At 36.9% G+C, this 6,525-nt stretch overlaps 1 pseudogene; it reads right to left on the bottom strand.

Annotated features, from left to right (window-relative positions):
* Window positions 1-345: 345 nt before the first annotated feature.
* Window positions 346-3,836, bottom strand: LOC112819931 (double-strand-break repair protein rad21 homolog pseudogene; annotated as a pseudogene).
* Between the last annotated feature and the right edge of the window lie 2,689 nt (window positions 3,837-6,525).

Below are 6,525 nucleotides of genomic sequence, written 5' to 3'. Positions count from 1 at the left end.
TTTCAGAGGCAAGAAAGACATCACACAGACAAATGAAATGCTCAGATAAAACAAGAATCAGAGAATCATGGAATTTAGAGCTGAAGGGAGCTGAAAGTCAGCTACTCCAAGCCCCTTATTTTACAGATGAATAAATTGAGCTTGGTGACATTCAGGAATTTTCAAAATGTCATATAGCCAAGTTATTTGCCACTCCAGGACCAGTAGGTCTTCTGCTCAGGCTCTTTCCTCCATCCTACACTGTCTTTGGAAGTCCTTCCATGTGAAATGGAACCAGTGACTTAACAGAGATCAAGGAACACTCCATGACAATCTTTCAACTCTGCCTGCCACATTACTTTATTTTTATTTTTTTACAGCTTATACCACAACTTTTATTAGAAAAGTTATACATAACATAGCATCAACTATTTTCAAGAACAATGTTAAACCCAATAAGCAACAAAACCAGACTAACAAAATGTGTTAACAAGAAACTAATGACCTTTCTATAATCAAACATTCAATTATCTACAAATGACTTTTTACAAAGGGAGAAAAATCCATGGTTTACAGGCACATATTGAAAATAAAGCTGCAATAGCAATTTTTATACAGTTACCCTTCTCAAGAAACTGAATCATCAAAACAGTAATTACGAGTTCACTAATTTAAAACATTTCACATAATTTAAAATTACTGGGTATACACTGAAGTCTGAGTTTCAAAAGTGATTTTTTTTTCCACAAAAGTGCCAACACTTAAGCTAGAACTTTCAGTGTGAGTAATTTTGCCCTAAAAAGTTAAGACATGTTCTGATAATCATAACAGTCACATAATTTCTGGTGCTATCTGGTCTGTTAATAATAAAGCCTTTATTTGGATGCTTTTCTTAAATTATAGGAAACCAGATATAGGATTTCTGTTGCAAAGCCATTAAAATAAATTTCCAAACACAGGAGTGTGCAACATTGGGAAAAGATCAGTACTAACACTTATAATAAATACCAGAGAAGCCATTAGTTATTAACGGCACTGTCTGCTTAAGGGTTAAGTCAACCAGGTGTGTAATTTCCCATCAGTCTGTCCTTTTAGTTGGCATAGCAATTTCTATTTTCATGATTTGAGTACTCAAATATATCCAAACATCTTTTTAAAACTTTGATTTAGAGCTTCTGGAAAGTTATAAACGTTTTTATATTCTACTCTAAAAAGTCTACTTCTGCTCATTTTAGAGCCTCACTAAAACAACAGATTTTAGGATAGTCAGGTTCATTAAAAAGTTTCAAATGGAATGACTTACAAAAGAACACTTTATACCAAGCCCTATCATTTTGTAGCCGAAGGGGTTGAGTTACAGCACAGTTTCACACACCCTCTTGGTCATTACAGAATTACACTTTAAAATAGTATCTCAAGAGGACATCTGTTTTAGGCCCCATCCCCAAACAAGACTGCCAGTGTTACTAGTGGGAAAAGACAACTTCTTTCTCTCAAAGAAAGACTCACAGCATCGTTCTTAATTAAATTGTCAGGCACTTTTTTCCTGACAGGTTTTCCTTTCCAATGTGGTGATGGAGAGCTAAGATAAAAATCCTGACTTTCAACTGCTACTCAATAGTATTACATGCGCCAATATTGCACACATCTGTTCTGAACTGTTAAAATGATCTTCTGGGTCCTTGGGTGTGCTTGTTTTCTCCATCAGAACACAAACACATCCATTGAAGCAGTTTCCCTTAAAGATGGAATTGATAAAATACCGGGGTGGGGGGGAAACAAAGAAAAAGGCAGACTTCGTACAGACAAAAATCTAAATTTTCTCAAAGGGTTTTGTGTGCCCTACACATGGGGGCAATTTGTATACACTAGTGAAATGAACACTAGCTATAATGCTTCTAGCTGCTCAAATAATGTGGAACCTTGGTCCAGGTGTTGCAATGATGTCACTCTATGGTTCTTCCTGCGTCAGCTCAATAGCTTGTTGCTTTTTAAGAACCAAGAAGCTGTAGAACTTTGCTGCAGCTTGCTTTCTGTTTGTGTTTCGACATAACTCAAGCAAACTGATGGATTCAGCTCCAGTTTTAGCAAGAGCTTGCTGAAGCCCATGAAGCATCTGCTGAGTCCTTTTATTCCATCTTCTTCCTTCTTGATCCCGATCACCTCCGGAAGCATCTTCTTCCTCCTCCTCTTCATCATCTTCTTTCTCCTTCTCTTTCTCTGGTAGACGTTCTAACTCCTGAATTAACTGACATAATTGGAGGCTCCTCAGCAGGCAGCTCTAGAGGGGGTATTTCCACCTGCTCTACCTGCTGGGGAGGGATCACAGGCTCTGGGTCAATTTGTCCTGCTTTTCGCTTGACTCCCTGAGGAGGTGGTGGAGGCATGGCTGACTCATCCAAGTTTGTTTTGCTGGTCTCCATCACTGACTCCTGGAGGTGGCTTGGCTCTTCCAAAATGGGCTCATCGATAACATCACGCCGCTGGTGCTGCTGCTGCTGATCCTCTCTGGGAACCTCCGGATTTTCAAATTCTTTGAGGAATTCATCCAAATTATCAGCCTCTCCTCCTTTCCTCCTTTTTCTAAGATCTTCTGGTACTAGCGGTGTAAGACAGCGGGTAAAGACCTTCAGTAGTCTATTATTCCATAAAGGCTGAGCAGGTAAGGAGAAGAGTTTTTCCACTCCCCCTGTCTCTTTCCACATCATCAACTTCTTGGTGGGTGGTGCCAGATCCAAAGTAGTAACAATACCAGAATAATCACTAAGTTGGGCTCTAATTGTCTTACTATCCAGCTCTTTGACACTGTCAAAAATCAGCTTCCTCTTCCTCTTGGATTTTGTTTCTTTGACAGTGATATCAATAGGTTCCAAAGCAAAGGCTTCTTCTTCATTTGGAACAAGTGTTGTCTGATCAGTCATAGTTGGCATTGGTTTAACAGGATCCACTGAATCAGGACTATCAGGCGCACCATTGATATGTTCTCATCCTCATCCATATCATCATGTGCAGGCTGTTCTGGCAACATCACATCTGCCTCTGACAGGGCCGGGGGGTCGTCAAAGATACCACCATCATTATTACTTATAAGTTTGTCGCCTAATATACCACCATCATTTCCTTCTCCAAAATTGTCATCTTTATATTGGTCTTCATATTCTAAATGATTAATTTTCTCATTCAGATTGCTGGTGCTCTGTTCAGGCTCTAACAGGAGGTTAGAAGCGCTAGTGCTCACTAACATGTCATCATCCTCAAAAGCACTTCCTTCTGTCATGATCTCACGATCATCCATTCCAAAGTCACCAAAATCATTTTCTTGTAGAATACTGATGTTCCCAACTTCTTCTCTTATGGTTATTTCTTCCCCTCTACTCTGGTTCAGGCTGAACTGCTGGGTCACATCGATGTCATCTAAGTCAGGCAGTGGCTGATCAAAGTCATGAAATTCTTCAGGTAAGGTAATAGCATTGTAAACAGCTTCTCGATTTTCCTCAGGCAGGTCAACAACACCTGGCCGAAAAGCCATCTTTATCTTAATGAATGCTTCATTACAGTCTGCAAGCAGGTATTTGGCTTTTCTATGGTAGATTCAAACTACTCCCAGTAAGAGATGTCCTGATGTTCGGAGTGCCATCTTCACCTTTGGTGAGATGATACTCTCTACACTGCTCTCTAAATTACACTCAAACACATGGGCTTTGGTTAGCTTCTTATCCCAATGGGCCACTAGCCAAATTTTGGCCAGAGGCCCTCTCTTACTGAGGACAAAGTGTGCGTAGAACATTGTTCCGGCTGATTATGAAGCAGGAGGAAATCTTGCTCTCCGCCGGGAGCTGGGCGGGCTGGGTGGCCTGGGGAGGGGGACCGCCACATTACTTTAAACTCTTACCTAACCACTGAAAATGTTGCTCAAAAGCAGTCACTGTTTTTGTTTGTTTGTTTGTTTGTTTGTTTTTTAAGACTTAAAAGGATGCTCAGAATATCATTTGTCAACTGGCTAATGAAAGCAATCAATTTCACCCAAGTTTAACATCCTTCTGCCCATGCATTTTGATGGACACACCAGGGAAAAGAAAAGCAGAAAAGCCGAAGAAAAATATACTTGAGTAGATGTCCTTAAATAGAAAACTTCAAAGAAATAATAGGGGACTCATTCATTCATTTATTTAACAACCTTTCATTTAGTATTTGAATACTGTGATTTCCAAACTTTCCTTCTGATAAAATTCCCTACCATCAGTCTTCAGGATCATAACACAGTAGTCAGATTGAGCTCAGGAAACTACATCCTTAATTTTGATTAGAAAAATCACAGGAAACTTTGTACCGCATGAAAGCAATCAGTGCCCCTATAGGAAAGAATGATTTATAAAGGAACACTGGCTTCATGGAGTTTATAGTTTAGAGGTATAGATAAAGATATAAATAAATGCTAACCACATATTGAGCCCTCATTTGATGAGAGAAGGAAACTTCTTAGGATGTAACATATGAATAAATGACATTTTTAGAGAGAACACTGCAGGTAGTGGGAATGGCATGTGCACAGTTAGGCAAGAGACATATAGATAAAAGAAAAAGGAGGAAGGAAAAGTATAGAGCCAGTTTGTGAATAAGTGAGGAGTGAGGTTTAGCCACACATAAAATTCACGAAGAAGTGGAGGTGGAGACTAGGCAGGAATGGCATCTTAAGATCAAATAACCAAGGATAGAAAGATCCAGACAGCAATCTCGGACTGTCCTTGACCATGCGGGCAATTTGATCACAGTCAAAGGCTGGGATCTTCGATCTGAAAAGCAGTTTCTATAACTAATTGGAGTAAGAACAAAACTACAAAGTAGGGAAGCCACTTGGGAACTGGATGGCAAGACCAGTTAAACCTTAATAATATTTATAAGAATATGAATCTATATTTGGTGTTTCCAGACTAATTTTCAGAGCTATCATAAAAGAATAAATACTGCCTCAGATTGCCCACTCAATCTTTATGCAATCTTATCTGTTAGGGTCTTCCAAAACTAGTGGAAATCTATCCAATGTTTAGAGACCTCCAAAGCAAACCAATTTCAGTAATTCTCATTGTCAGAAAATATTAAAATAATCAAAATCTCCCCCCCACTTTTTTTTTTTTGGTTCAAACCATTCTGTCCAATGGTCATTAGGTAGAGGTAACTTGTTAACTGCTGATTTTGTGGTTTTTACAAAAGCATTAAGATACACTTTTCTCTCCTCTAAAATTAGTAGTTCAATTCCATTGACTTCTCCATTGACTTCTCCTTAGAGTTTGTATTTTCAACTCTCTCCTTAGCTTGTTATTACAGCTTTGGCTTTCCTTTAGCACCACCTGTGTTTAGCCATAGGCCTCAGTGGCTTTGTCTGTGTCTTTAATATGTTAGCTTTTTTTTTTTCTTTTTTAAGCATGTCAGACACTCTTTTCATAAAGCAAGTATATTTGTTAAGTATTTGAAAAAAAAGTTTATGTAAAACAAAATAGAAATATTTTTCTACAGTCTGTTAAATTTTAAAAAGACATTGTTTATATTCCATTAAAATGAATAAAATGCCTCTCCATTTACAGTTTAAACTACCAAAAAAGATGGAGAAAGTAATTGGATTTACAAAGGCTTCTCTAAGCATAAAATGAAAAGTATAACCATTTGCCTACAGAAATTTTGTGAGGCAAAATGTTATAAACCAGTTTTAAATTTAAAAGCAAATGGAAAAATGTATGTAACATATTCATCCGTATAAGTTATGCTACTCCTAACTCTAATAGTGATATTACTTCTAAATAAGAAAGAGCCAAGTTACAAAAAGAGGGGAGCAAATTAAAATGGCAAAAATAAAAACTTAAAGAATACAAGATTTTTAAATGCAAAAAAATTAAAGCAACTTCAGAGTTGCTTCTATTTGTCAGTATGGACACACAGACACATACAGAGTGACAATGTTCAGAATGGATGAGGATGCAGTAAAAGAAGTTATACATAAACTACAACAATCTTCTTTGAAGCAATTGAGTAATATCAAATAAAATTTCTAGTGTACTCTCTTCGATTCTTCTGCAAAAATTGGTTCTACAAAAATATTCACATAAATATGTAAAAATATGTGTACAAGAATGTTTACTACAATTTTGTCTTCAGTGATAAAATATTGGAAATGATCTAAATGGATGCTGATTAAATAACATATGATTCATCCGCATATTAGAATACTTTGCAACTACTAAAAAGTGAGGCAAAACTGTATGACTTGAAACAGAAGAGTTCACAATATATTATTAAATGAAATAAGCAATTATATATATAATATGTGCATATTACATACACACACACACATATGTAGTATGGTGTTCTATTACTTTTTGGACGTAACATTTGCTTGTGTGTTTATGTCAGTATATATGTATAGTATACATTATATGCACATACACAATGGGGGGGTGTATATAAAACGCTACTGAAAGTTATTTCTGAGAAATGAGATTAATGAGGATACTTTATTTTTAACTTTACTCTTTTCTATAATCTTTAAATATT

Source organism: Callorhinus ursinus, unplaced genomic scaffold (genome assembly GCF_003265705.2).
Source record: "Callorhinus ursinus isolate GAN/ISIS: 27379988/994484 unplaced genomic scaffold, GSC_fseal_2.0 scaffold3, whole genome shotgun sequence".
Lineage (NCBI taxonomy): Eukaryota > Metazoa > Chordata > Mammalia > Carnivora > Otariidae > Callorhinus > Callorhinus ursinus.
The sequence above is the reverse complement of the archived record's forward strand: the minus strand, read 5'-3'. Positions and strand labels throughout refer to the sequence as shown.